The sequence below is a fragment of the Euprymna scolopes genome, chromosome 15 (genome assembly GCF_053919585.1).
Source record: "Euprymna scolopes isolate OS-2025 chromosome 15, ASM5391958v1, whole genome shotgun sequence".
In the NCBI taxonomy this organism is placed as follows: domain Eukaryota; kingdom Metazoa; phylum Mollusca; class Cephalopoda; order Sepiida; family Sepiolidae; genus Euprymna; species Euprymna scolopes.
The window spans coordinates 77,308,055-77,322,298 of NC_136496.1; the positions used below are offsets into that span (position 1 = coordinate 77,308,055).

The 14,244-nt window shown below is 36.1% G+C and overlaps 1 long non-coding RNA gene across 1 annotated transcript; it reads right to left on the reverse strand.

The window, feature by feature from the left end:
- Window positions 1-393: 393 nt before the first annotated feature.
- Window positions 394-11,113, reverse strand: LOC145294240 (uncharacterized). Its single transcript, XR_013869852.1, has 2 exons — window positions 10,121-11,113; window positions 394-726 (listed from the first exon to the last, which is right to left on the reverse strand). It is a non-coding gene; the product is annotated as an uncharacterized LOC145294240 (long non-coding RNA).
- Window positions 11,114-14,244: the final 3,131 nt, after the last annotated feature.

Here is a 14,244-nt window from a genome sequence, read left to right on the forward strand (position 1 = left end):
AAATAATTTTTTTTTTGTGTTCAATATCATACACATTGTCAACAATCCATAAAAAATTATTACCAACTTCTTAAATTGAGTAAATAAAAAAATCAAATAAAAGACGTAATTTAGTAAATATACAGAAAGAAGGCACAAAAAAGAGAGAAACAGAATTAACGGGCGTTATAAGTAAAAGATTATCAGCCCTGACATGACCAAGAGCATCACTTTTGTTAACTCTCTCTATATAACCCAAATAAGATATCATGTGAGCGACATTCCCGCTATGATTTATGAAGGGGTCGATGACAAAATAGTTCCTGTGGTAACTAACAGGCAATCAGAAGAAATCGTCTCTCACGTTCCTTATTTATTCTGAAGACTTATGAACACGAGTAATTTTATTATAACTTTTTTTTTATTTTTATTCACTCTTCACCCCAAGCAAGATAAACTTTGGCTGTGATGTGTCGATGTCTTGATTGAAAACCATATACAGTTTGTGATGCTTCCATTGTTAACTTGACTGCCCTTTCCACGCCCTGAGAATGTGAGGGCCAATCTGACAAATCAAGCTTGTTCCCATTAAATAATAATTCTCAAAGTTCAGAATCAGAAAAATCTTCTGTCATTGGTGGTTCAAAAATACCATACAATGTCAAATCTATTAATTGTGTCCAATGAGTTGCATTAAAATTAATATTGGTATTCTTTTTAATCGTTTCTTGGTTTGACTCCCCATTCCTGAAAGAATATAAAAATTAATTGAATATTAAAAATTTTAATGTGTACTGCTTTAATAATTATGGTAAAATTAGATAAAATCTTAAATTTTTTTGTATAAACTGGAATAAATAATTGCATCATTGGTAAATGAATAAATGTTTACTTAATGGCCCAAATTCTTTTTACTGCTTCTTCTCTTACTTCAACTTCCTCAAATTTGACCATTGAATCTATATTTCCAGACAGTAAACAAAATGCATTACCTTGTATGTTTTTTAATGCAATCTGTTGGATTTCATGAAGCTGCTTCTTAATCCTTTGGATCATATTAAAAATATGCAATTGCTGATTGTGGAATTTATTATTTTTTTTAAATTTCAAACCAACAAATGGCATATACATTTACAAAAAAATTTATTAACCTCTGGAGTTGTGTTGTTGAAGTTGAAGGTGTTGGTGATGAATGTACATTTTTTTATTAACCCCTCTTATTCCTTTTTATTTTATTTATTTTTTTATAGCACGTTTATCAACTGGACCAAGCTGAAAAGTACCTTTTGGCCCTATTTTGCTCCTCTAATCCTTTAGGTATTTACGGTCCTCAACTGGAACCTAAAAATTAGATTTTACTTATATTAAAATACATATAAACAGATTAATATAAAATTAGTTTGCATTAAAATATGGAAATTTTTGGGAAGCGGAGAGAGATTTTCTATTCATTTAATGGTGTAGTTAGAATGGAAAATTTCATTACATTTTTACTGCGAGTTGAAATTGTAAATTTTGGGGACATTTTAATAAAATATCTGGAAAAAATTTTTGGGAAGCGGAGAGAGATTTTCTATTCATTTAATGGTGTAGTTAGAATGGAAAATTTCATTACATTTTTACTGCGAGTTGAAATTGTAAATTTTTGGGACATTTTAATAAAATATCTGGAAAAAATGACTGACGCCCAGATCTGGTTGTTGTATACTCTTGAGAGGTGAGAGTAGGGCATGCTGTTTTGACTGTTTCTTCCCTAGGTAGATGACTGTCTTCATGGGTCTCCGATGTGTGAGCCTCGGCCATTTCTGGTGGTTTGGGTACAATGTGTCGTCGATTGCATCGGATTATTGTCCCTTCTTCTTTGGTCCGTAGAATGTAGGAACGTGGTGTATTTGCCATTCCAACAACGATGCCTTCCTGGTTTGGGGGGTTGGAGCTTCTGACCCATACCGGTGTGCCATTTTCGAGTGGTTGTAGCTCTTTAGCTTTTTTTGATAGGCGGTGTGTGAGTTGCTGTTGAGCCTTCTGGTTCTTTTCCCTCTGTCTAAAATTCTCAAGATCGGGCCAACTGGGGTTTAGTAGATCCGGGTGAGTCGGGACGTTTGTCCTCAGACGTCGGCCCATTAACAGTTCGCTGGGGCTAAACCCACAGTCCATTGGTGTCGCTCTGTGTGCAAGCAAAGAAAGATATGGGTCTTTTGCCTTCTTTAATATTCTCTTCATTGTTTTCACACAGGCTTCTGCAACTCCGTTGCTTTGGGAATAGCGGGGACTGTTTGTAACGTGCTGGAAACCCCAGTCATTTGCGAACTTGGCAAAGTCCTTCGAAGTGTACTGGCTTCCTGGGTCTGTTCTTAGGATGACAGGTACCCCATGTCTGGCAAAAATAGCTTTAAAACTCTGTATCATTGCGCTGGAAGTCATTGATGTAAGCATGGCGATTTCTGCATATCGAGAGAAGTAGTCGACAAGTATGACATAGCTGCTGCCTTTCAACTCAAACAGATCAGAGGCTACAGTGTGCCATGGTCTTGTTGGAAGCTCAGTTGTCATGAGGGGTTCAGGCGGTTGGTGTCTTAGCTCGGCGCATCTTGGACAGTTTTCTACAGTTCTTTTGATTTGTTCAGAAAGTCCTGGCCACCATACGGACTGGTGAGCTCTTTGTCTGCACCTGGTAATTCCCTGATGACCAGAGTGGATTTTGGCAATAATAGTCGGTCTCAGTAGCGATGGGATTATGATCCGTGTGCCATACATCAGTAATCCATTCTCACACGTGATGCTGCCACGGTAGGCCCAATAGGGTTTAATTGATGCTGGGACTTGATCCTTTGATGGCCAGCCATTTCTTACATATTGTAATATGCAGTTGCTGATTTCATCAGTTTTAGTGGCTTCCTCCAGCTCTTTCAGACGTTTTTCTGTGGCAGGTAAAGATTCCATCATGGTGTGGACAAACGCTGTTGCTAACTCTTCGAGGTCCTTGTCTTGTTTGGTGAGTCCATTGTCAGATACCGCTCTTGACAGAGCATCAGCTGTGTATAGTTCCTTACCAGGGACATAGCGAATTGTGTATGCATACCTCATTAAACGTATTCGAAACCTCTGTATCCTTGCTGGAAGTTCATTGAGGTCCTTAGTACCTAGTAGTGGCACCAGTGGTTTGTGATCTGTCTCCACTGTGAAGTGTAGTCCAACAAGATAGTCTGAAAAGCGTTCACAAGCCCATGTTATGGCTAGGGCCTCCTTTTCTATCTGTGCATAACGAGTTTCAGTTTCTGACATGGCTCGTGGAGCGTAGGCGATGGGATGTAATTTTGTGTCATCCTGTTGTTGTAATAATACTGCTCCCAGCCCATTAGATGAAGCGTCGCTAGAAACCACAGTCTCACTTGATGGATTGTACAGGCATAGCACAGGTGCTAAACACAATGCTTTCTTGATGGAGGAGAATGCATCCTGCTGTGCATTGCCCCAAACAAACGCATATTTATGACTCAATGTTTCTATTAATAATAACAGGACAAGGATATGTGACCGTTCAGACCAACATGGCCGACTGACCAAGTCTCGTTTATTCACGTTTACGTCCGAGAGTTTACATTATAAACATTGAACAAAGGGGGACAACTCCCACCGATCCAAGGGACATAACATATATAATTTAACAGAATGGATTTCCCTTTTCTTTGTGTTGTAAAATGACCTATTTTAATTTGAATGTGTTTCACTTACATTTTATTTGATACTAGTTTATTTATTTATTTATTTATTTTTAATTATTATTATAATTATCATTGTTATTATTATTATTTATCATTATTAAATTATTTACTATTTACTTTTATTTTTAATTTGATTAAATTTAATTAATTCATTTATTTATTTTGTGTTGTCGTAAGATAAAATTTATTTTGTGCATACGCACATTTGCTATTTCACTCCTGCAGTTTAAAAAATTTTGAGCTTCTTTAAAATTTAGGATAGCCAATTTCTTATTTAAACATATTGTACACAGGTCGTCTAAGCGTGTACATATGCTGGCTTGCCATACTATTTTCCACTTGATTATCAGTGAGCACCTACTTTCTTGAACTTCTAGTAGTGTTTTGCTAATACTGTTTTTATTCAGCATTTTTTTGGTTCTTGAATGTATTTCTGTGGTTGTAATATCTGCTTTTAAAATTTAGGCAGATCATTTCTACATAATAATTTTAGTTATTCGGATTTTCTTGGGCAAAAACAATACATTTATTTTGTAGTGGACAAGATACCTGCATTCTACAATTACAATTTTCCTGTTCAGTGATAGTGTTTTTATTCTATTAAAATTTGGCTCATTACTATTTCTAATAATTATATTTTTGCCATTTATGTTATTTTTGTTGTTGTTGTTATGTTGGTCACTTTTTTAAAATCAATTTTGTAATCATTCTTTTCTTTACAGCTTCTATTTAATATTTTATCATTATGTGCTTTAATTATCACCTCTGAGTTTTCATAACAAGGGTAGGATAGTTTAAGGCTGTTTTTATTAAAGATTTTGTATAAAGAGTTTGTTACAGGAGAAATATTTTTCAATGAGATTCAGAAATTTGTTGCCGAGTTTGGCTTTTGACATTTGGTTATAGGGTGGCATATACCAAATTATATTTCTTTTTCCATCTATTTTAAGCTTGTTTTGAATATTGGTGTCTTGTTGTTTGCATTTGATTTTGATATATTTATTTCATGTTTTATTATGATGTGCCTTAATTATGGTCACTAGGTTTTAGGACAGTTTTAGGTTGTAGTTATTAAACTGTTATGACATTAACAACTTATATTTTTTTGCCGCTCTCCCTCAGCCCAGGATTGTATGTTAATCAACTGACAGCATAGATACAGCACTCTTCCTCGATACTAATGCACAAGTTCATGTATTTGCTGACTTCGATGTCCACCACAGTAATTGACGTGCGTCCCTACTTACATAGACTCAGCTGGTAGCTTAAGCTTCTCTATATCTCATTCCCTATCACAGACAGTTACATTTCTGACACATTTCCCAGATCAGCAAGATCAACATGCTTCACTTCTAGATCTATTTCTGACCACAGTTTCCGATGATTGTGTAACAAATGCCTATAGCCGACTCGGGAATGCTGATCATGCTGTGATAATGGTAGAAATCACCCTCAATTCTCATCCCAAAACTGAAGAGCCATTGCTCAAAATGACAAGGTATTATAAGAAGACTGACTAGGATGCCTTCAGGAATCTCATCAGAGATGTCCCATGGTAAAATATCTTTTCTCTTCCTGCTGAACAGTGCGCAAATAAGACTACTGAATGGCTCAAAACAGCAATTGGAGCACATGTTCCCATGTGGAAATTCTATAGCAAACTCAACTCTCCCTAATGGTTCACTTCTACTTGTGCAGCAGCCATTGCACAAAGACAGCATGCATACTGCAGATTTAACCAACATATGTCCATTACAAACAAACAAAAGTTTATAGAAGCTAGAAGTAATTGTAAGAAAGAAATAATGATAGCTAAGAGAGAATATACTGAAACCACCAGGAAACACATTGAAGCACAGAAATTAGGAACCCATGATTTCTGGAAAATCTACAACAGTAAATAATGGGCAGTCAACAATCCCACCACCATCCAACAATCATGAAGTTGTTTGCATGGCATCCAAGAAGGCTAACATGCTTGCCAGTCAGTTTGTCTCAAACTCCACATTGGACCCAGTAAATCTGAGTCCCTGACTTTCTTTTGCAGACTGACGCCACACTAGATGATCTGAAAATTACCCCTTCTCAAGTGCATGATATTATAATGTGCTATTAAAAAAAATGCTCGCTGAGGTTGCTCCAGTCCTCTCCAAACTTTGTAACAAATGCCTTATCCTATTAGGAATCCTACTTTCCTGACTGCTAGAAAACTACTTCTGTGGTAACAGTTTACAATAATTCTGGCGAAAGAACTGACCCATTAAATTATTGCCCCATTAGCCTCCTTCCAGTTTTCGCCAAAATATTTGAGTCCATAATTAGACAAGCTCTAGTTCATCACCTTACAGCTGCTAAACTTCTGACCGACCAACAAAATGAATTTAGACAAGCTCGTTCTACAGCAGATATCCTAAATGTAATCTCTGAATGTCTATACCATACACTGGACAAAGCAGGAGAGGGTAGAGCGGTAGCCTTAGATATATCTAAGGCTTTTGGCAGTGACCTAAAAATAAAGGAACTCTTCTTTTCTTTCCTGTCTGAATTACATCCCCTGTTTTTCTTTCCCTCTGTGAGCCAGCAGTAGGAGCGATCGGCCATCTTTCTTTCCTCTTATTGTTCTGCTGGTGCACTTTTTACTTGAATAAAGCATAATATAAGCTATATAAATATAAACTCTGTGTTCAATCTCATTTCATCCTACATTTTCACAACAACAAAAAAGTAAAAGATGGAAAAATATCTTAAACTGGACTGACTGGATGTGGATGCCAATAAACCTGACACTGTAGACACATGGCGTCACTGGAAAAAATATTTCCACATCTTTCTTGAGGCGATTGGCGAAGCGCAGCAAACTCCTCTGACAGACAGGCAAAAAATATGTTTACTGATTAACCTTGTCTCTCCAACTATATTTTAATATATATCGGACATGGATGACTACAACACTGCTATGGATACTTTAGAAGCGGTGTTCATGCAGCCTAAAAATATGATATTTTGCAAGCATTTACTGGCTACTCATTGTCAACAAACTGACGAAAGTGTAGACCAGTACTTATAGGTCCTTAATAAACTCGCCAAGGACTGCAAGTTCCAAGCTGTCACAGCTACACAGGCGAGGGATGAATACATCAGAGATGCTTTCATTAATGGAATTTCGTCCAACTACATTCGACAAAGACTCCTGGAGAACAAAAGGCTGGATTTAAGCATGGCGTATGACCATGCTTTAACACTCGAAATGGCACAGAAGTAATTAGCCTCCTACTCCTTACAGAACTCTTTGAATGCGTCTGCCTCCGCTGTCCAGATCAAAGTTACTGAGGATGACGACCAGTCTGAGTGTGATGAGAGACTCACTATAGTTGCAGCCTTGGGACAAAAATGCTTCTTCTGTGGGAACCTGAGACATGGTAGATTTAGGTGCCCCACCCAAAGCTCCGTTTGCAAAAATTGCAACAAGAAAGGACATTTTGCTTGTGTCTGCAGATCCCCTACAGCAGCTGCTATCAATCACGGTGAGTCAATTCTTGCTTCTTCTATTCCATCTTACAATTTCACAAAAAGTCTATCTTGCTCATCGTTGTGTGGAAAAATTAAAGGCAGGTCTGTCGATATACTCATTGACACGGGAAACTCGAAAAACTTCATTCATCCTGATAAGCTGAAAAAGCTAGGACTGTCGACCTTGGCAAGTTCGGAAAAAATTTTCATGGCTAACAGTTCTCCTTCATCCTCTACTCTCGGACATTGCATAGTATCTCTCAATCTAAGTGGAAGAAAATACGATGATGTCAAACTAGCTGTTATGTTTGACTTATGCTATGACACCATCCTTGAACATAATTTCTTACGCCAACACTCTTCTGTAAAAATACCTTTTGGGGGAGCGCTCCCCCCTTATGATTTGTGGATTGACAGCAATTAATAATGTCCCTTATCCTTCTCTGTTTGCAAATCTAACTACAGACTGTCGTTCACTAGCGGTAAAATGTTAAATTCATTAAATCTGAAATATCACACAAGCTGAAGGAAGGGGTTATCAAACCCTCTCAGTCTCCGTGGCAAGCTCAAACATATGCAGTATCTCCTGATCACCACAATAAAAGACCTGTAGTAGATTATTCCCAGACAATAAACTGATTCACTCTTCTGGACGCTTATCCCCTACCTCGGATAGAGGATACGGTAAATGAGATTGCTGGTTATAAAGTATTTAGCACTGGATCTAACCAGTGCCTATCACCAGGTTGCCATCAGACCAGAAGAAAGAAAATATACTGCTTTCGAAGCTGCGAGGTGCCTCTACCAATTTTGCCGGATCCCTTTTGGAGTGACCAATGGAGTAGCTAGCTTCCAGCGAGTTATGGATGATATAATCAAGCGTGAAGACTTCAAAAGAATCTATGCCTACATTGACAAGGTCACTATCTGTGGCCAAAACCAGGTAGAACATGATAACCATCTGAAGCAGTTCATGAATAGCGTGGATAAGTACGGGTTGACACTGAATAAAAACAAATGCCATTATTCGCTTAGCTCTGTGAATCTGCTCGGATATACAATAAGCAGCGGTTCAGTAAGACCTGACCCCAACAGACTCAAAAGATTGGTGGACTTTTCTCTACCTCTAGACAATACTTCTCTTCAACGAACTATGGGGATGTTTCCCCACTATTCTAGGTGGATTTCAAACTTTTCGGAAAAACTATATCCTCTAACTAGCATCACCCACTTTCCCCTCAACGAGGAACAAAGGGATGCCTTCACATATCTGAAGAAAGAAATTGCAAAAGCATCCTTGGTAGCTATAGACTCAACTCTACCCTTTGAGGTTGAAACTGATGTTTCAGAACATACTATCGCCGCCTCACTCACCCAAAATGGTCGTCCTGTGGCTTTCTTTTCTAGGACTTCCACATTTGCTGAACAGAAACACTCTTCAGTTGAAAAAAAGGCCTACGCTATTGTAGAAGCCATTCGAAAATGGTGACACCTACTACTCGGAAAGCATTTTAAACTTGTCACCGATCAAAAATCTGTTTCTTTTATGTTCAACCCCCAAAAGCAAGAGCAAAATAAAAAATGAGAAGATCACAAGATGGAAGCTAGAACTCGTCTGCTTCAGCTACGACATAACCTACCATCCAGAAAAACAAAATGCAGCTAAATGGACGAGAAACAACAGTGTCTCTATGCCATATTGCACCACTTGATGACGAAAATAACTATTCACAGCCTAAACTTGGTGCTATGGAGGACCCTATCAAGTCTAGTCTTCATCATTCTCCTCCGCCAAGCGTCACCAAAGACCCTGCTATTTACACTCTAGCGAACATCGAAAACTATGCCCCTGAAACTGGCACTCCTACATCTCCTCACCCTTTACATTTGGATGATTTGCAAAGAACTTCCTTTGAAGATGCTGATGTGTTAAATCTCAGACGCTCGTGTTAAGTTCATCATGAACCTCCATATTTAACTGAAAATTATCAGCTTTGAATTTCTCCCTTTCTTTTCTCTCTTTTCAGTTTGAGCAGAGGCTGTCAGAAAATATGTCCTGGAAGAAATTTGTGATACTGGACTTTTTTAGGTGGCGGAGAATGACTTAAAAATAAGGGAACTCTTTTTTTTTTTTTCCTGTCCTGAATTACCTCCCCCATTTTTCTCTCCTTCTGTGAGATAGCAGTAGCAGCGATCGGCCATCTTTCTTTCCTCTTGTTTTTCTGCCGACGCACTTTTTACTTGAATAAAGCTTAATACAAGCTATATATAAACTCTGTCTTCAATCTCATTTCGTTCTACATTTTCACAACAGACAGGATATGGCACGATGATTTTCTCAGGAAATTCAGATCATACGGTATCACTGGACGAATACTTAACATAATTAAATCCTTCTTAAATAAGAAAAGAATCCAAGTTGTCCTCGACGGTTGTGCATCTAAACAATATGATATACACGTAGGCGTACTTCAGAGGTCTATCCTTGGACCTTTATTTTTCCTAATATTCATAAGCGACCTCCCTGATAAAATTGTCTTTGAGATGGGTATATTTGCGGATGACACTACGCTCTATAACAGGCATGAGGGGAAAACAAATGAACTCGTATGTAAGGAAATGGCAGAAACACTAGAGGAAGACCTCCAATCTGTAGTGGAATGAGGACAAAAATGAACAGTCACATTCAATGGTGCCAAGACTAAGCTTATTTCCTTCAATAATTACAAGAAACTTTCTCAACCACCAATGTCTATGGCTAAAGATACATTACCTGAAAGTACTTCTTTCAAACTCCTCAGTTTAACGTTCACAGGGAACATGAGTTGGAACAGATACATTAGGAGCATTGTTACGGCTACTGTGAGGAAGGTGAGTTCTCTCTACTGTGCTAGAAACTTACTTACGCCTGAAAGTATCCTGTGCCTTTACAAGGCCACCATTCGTCCATGTATGGAGTATTATTGTTACATTTGGGCTGGTGCACCTGTTACTAGTCTCTCACTTCTGGATAGAGTTCAAAAGAGAGTGGCCAACTTGATAGGTCCTGAACTGTCATTCAAGCTTCAACCACTGTCCCATCAACGAAATGTCGTTCTCTCCGTTTTTCTCACTGTCCAACTTTCTGTCGCCGAAATAAACTTTTTTGCTTTCTTTTCAAAAGGGTTTTGTTTTATTATTCCATGTTCGACTATTAATTAATTTATAGGGGTGCAATCTCACGTCTTTAAATACTGACTGGACGAAAATATTACATTCTAAAAATCATGTAAATTGATTAAGTAGTTTTTTTTTTTTAACTAAGATAAAATTTACGAAAAAGCAAGAAGGGTATTGCTTGATCCGCCACATTTAATTAAGAAAGGAAGACAACTCAATTCGAACTATCGAAATTTTAGAAAACATCCTTATAATGACTACGATATACTGTAAATCGCTAAAAATCGTACAATTTTTTTTCTATATAAAATAAAACTACTTACTCAATTTATTTGATTTTTGGAATATGATATTTTCGTTTTGTGACAGGTGCGTACATCATAAAGACTTTTCTGGATTTTTTTTGGGGTTTGTATTACTGTACACATAGATTCGAAAAAGTTGTCAAAAAACAAATATAGAACAAATAAATGTTATCAAAGGCAAGATAAGTTACTTTTCTACCTAACTGGATATATGTTTTGTGTTTTTATTCAGTGTAACATATTTATTCAGCTCGAAAAACATGCAGTGTTTACCGATGTATTGGAAAATTCAAAATGGCAGCCGACTCTCTCTCGGAGAGGGTACGTTTGGGAAAAGGTATTATAAATAATAAACTAGACAAAATACTGTCAGAAAACAACCGAATACATGTCAACTTATGTCACGGTAACATATATTGAGCGAATTTCTAACAGTATTTTGTCTAGTTTATTATTTATAATACCTTTTCCCAAACGTACCCTCTCCGAGAGAGAGTCGGCTGCCATTTTGAATTTTCCAATACATCGGTAAACACTGCATGTTTTTCGAGCTGAATAAACATGTTACACTGAATAAAAACACAAAAAATATATCCAGTTAGGTAGAAAAGTAACTTATCTTGCCTTTGATAACATTTATTTGTTCTATATTTGTTTTTTGACAACTTTTTCGAATCTATGTGTACAGTAATACAAACCCAGTGTTCCTTCTTTTTCTTTTTGCAATGCAATTTTTTAAAGTTTTCTAAAAAAATTTTTTTTTTTAATCAATAACGTCAGACCAAGTCCTTTGGAAACGGAAAAACAAACAACGCCTCTCGTTTGAAACGACGTGAAAAATATTTCCAGGAAACCCGTAATCGTTTCGCCATAAAAAGGCGCTCCAGCCATGACAGCGTACCATGTAAAGTGTTAACGAGACACCCACAAAACATAAAAGAAAGGAAATTGCATACCAAACTCTGTCGTCATTGACCGGCTTATATTGAAAAAGAAAAGAAAGACCAGAAAAAAAAGAAATTTACACTTGCATAGCTTAAGTAGGCGTATTGTTCGTACCAGTTTGCGATACGTCCATGACAATCAGTTCAACTGTGACTTTGTTTTTTTCAGGCTGGGGTATGGCCATCCCATGCTTTTCAAAAACCACACCTGACCTTGTATCCAATCTCTTGGAGAGAAGAAAGATAAAATACAAATACGAAATGGTATTCTAGATTAATACCTTCAGCTAAATTATTCCTCGCCATGAGATTTTACTTTTTTTTTTTTAGGCGATTACATCTGGATCCCCTGAAAAAACTTATCAGAAAGAAAAACAAAAACCAATTATTTTAGAATTCAAAGTGGGGTATCAGTTTTGCATTCAAATTTAATATGAAATGATCCCTCATTTCAGGGTCATTCTAGCATTTTAAGACAGATAAACCACTTTTTATCCTTTGGGAAATAAATTCTGTGCGTTTTTGGGGTGGAGGTGGGGAAGAAGGTTTTCTTTATTAAGTGGTCACATGTATTTTTTACCCGAGTATTTACCTTACCACTCGGACTTAGAGTTATTTTTTAAGAAATGTTTAGTTAAATGTTCTAAAAAATTAGAATGAGTCGGAAATGACATTCATTTTATATGAGAAACTAATATCCCACCCTAATTTCTAAAATAGTTGTTTATCGTTTTTTTCCCTGTCTTTCCACAAAGTTTAAATCTCAACCAATCTGATTGGTCTAAACAAAGACAGTGGGTGGCCAATCAGCCAATGAAGGGCCTGCTTATAATTTCTCACAAAATTTACCGTCTCATGTCAGAAAAAAAAAAAAAAAAGAAAATAATAATATAAAATTTATAGAAACTAAGCCCGAATGAATTATGAAATACTAACATTGCTCGGCCATAAAATAAGCTTAAACATGATGTTTTAATTTATGCAGATTTCGTATATATTATTATTGTGTCAATTCTCGATTGATAATTACTTATTATATTGTACCCAATATATAGTAGTAATTTTAAAATTAAAATAAATCTGCTAAAATCGAAGCTGGAACCAAAACTTATAGCATCCCACCTAAATGGTTACCGTTCGAACTCTCATCAGTTGGATAAGAAATAGCTTAAAATGAAGTAACGTTAACGTGTATGAGTGTTTATATATATATATATATATATATATATATATATATATATATATATATATATATATAACTATTTCATTTATTCACATAAATTTACTATACGAAAGTATAGATTTATGCGTAAACTTTAAGTATTTACTTCAAAAGTGCTCAATACGTAGGTAGAGCTAGTTAGTAATTTATAAAATATATATGGCGATTAAGCTACACTGAATATTCTGCGTTTCATCCAACTATAGGATTCGTCAGGCTTATGCGCGAATTCTGTCGTTGCTTCTTGTTTTTATACATGTTGAGGATTACTAGTTGGCCAATCAGCTTTCTAGTATCCACCACATTAAAAATAGATATGGAAAGAGTTAATTTCGAAACATCGCTAAAAAACATCCCCACACCCAGCAAGCATAGCTATATTATTAAATTAATCCAAAAAACAGATGAACTAATACGCCGAATGCGATGGCGAGCAAATTTCTTCCTTAAAAATGAAAACGTAAACAAAAAAGAATCCTAAGGTTTTAAAACCCTTAAAAATGCGAAAACAGTAGACCTTTTGATAAACTTTGAAAATGACCTTTTAAACGTAATTAAAAACCTATAATTCCACAATCAACCTAACAATTTCCAACGGAAACTACACAAAATCGTTAGAAACATAAACAACTCTAATAAAATCTTGGTAAAAGCAGATAAAACAAGAAACTTTTATAAAATAGATAAGCAAGAATATAACAAACTAATCACAGAAAACATTACAAAAAACTACAAAAAACTAGACACAAACAAATGCGATTACATAGATATAATAAATACTGAAAGTAAACAAATTACCGATAAACTAAAAATTAGCGATAAAGTTGGCAAATTGAAACCTAGAGAGTCATACATTCTGCTTAAAGACCACAAACGGGACTTTAATAATAATCCCAGCACCCGCCTGATAAACCCAACTAAACCAGAAATAGGTAGAATTAGCAAAACTATACTTTCTAGAGTAAACAAACAAATCAAACAGGACCTAGAACTAAACCAGTGGGCAAATACTACCGAAGCAATCACCTGGTTTAAAAATATAGAAAACAAAGATAAATGTACGTTCATACAGTTTGACATCATAGACTTTTATCCCTCGATATCCGAAGAACTTTTTAACATTGCCCTAGAATTTGCCGAGGTATACACTGATATATCCTCAGAAGAAATCAACATAATTAAAAAATGTAGAAAATCAGTTCTAATAAATAACAATAACCAATGGATAAAAAATAAAATGAAAAATTCATTCGATTTGGCGATGGGTGCCAGAGACTCTGCAGAGGCATCAGATCTTGTGGGATTATTCATTCTATATACCCTCACAAGCATATTCGATATTACGGATATCGGCCTATATAGAGATGACGGACTAGCTATAATAAAAAACTCCAACAAAG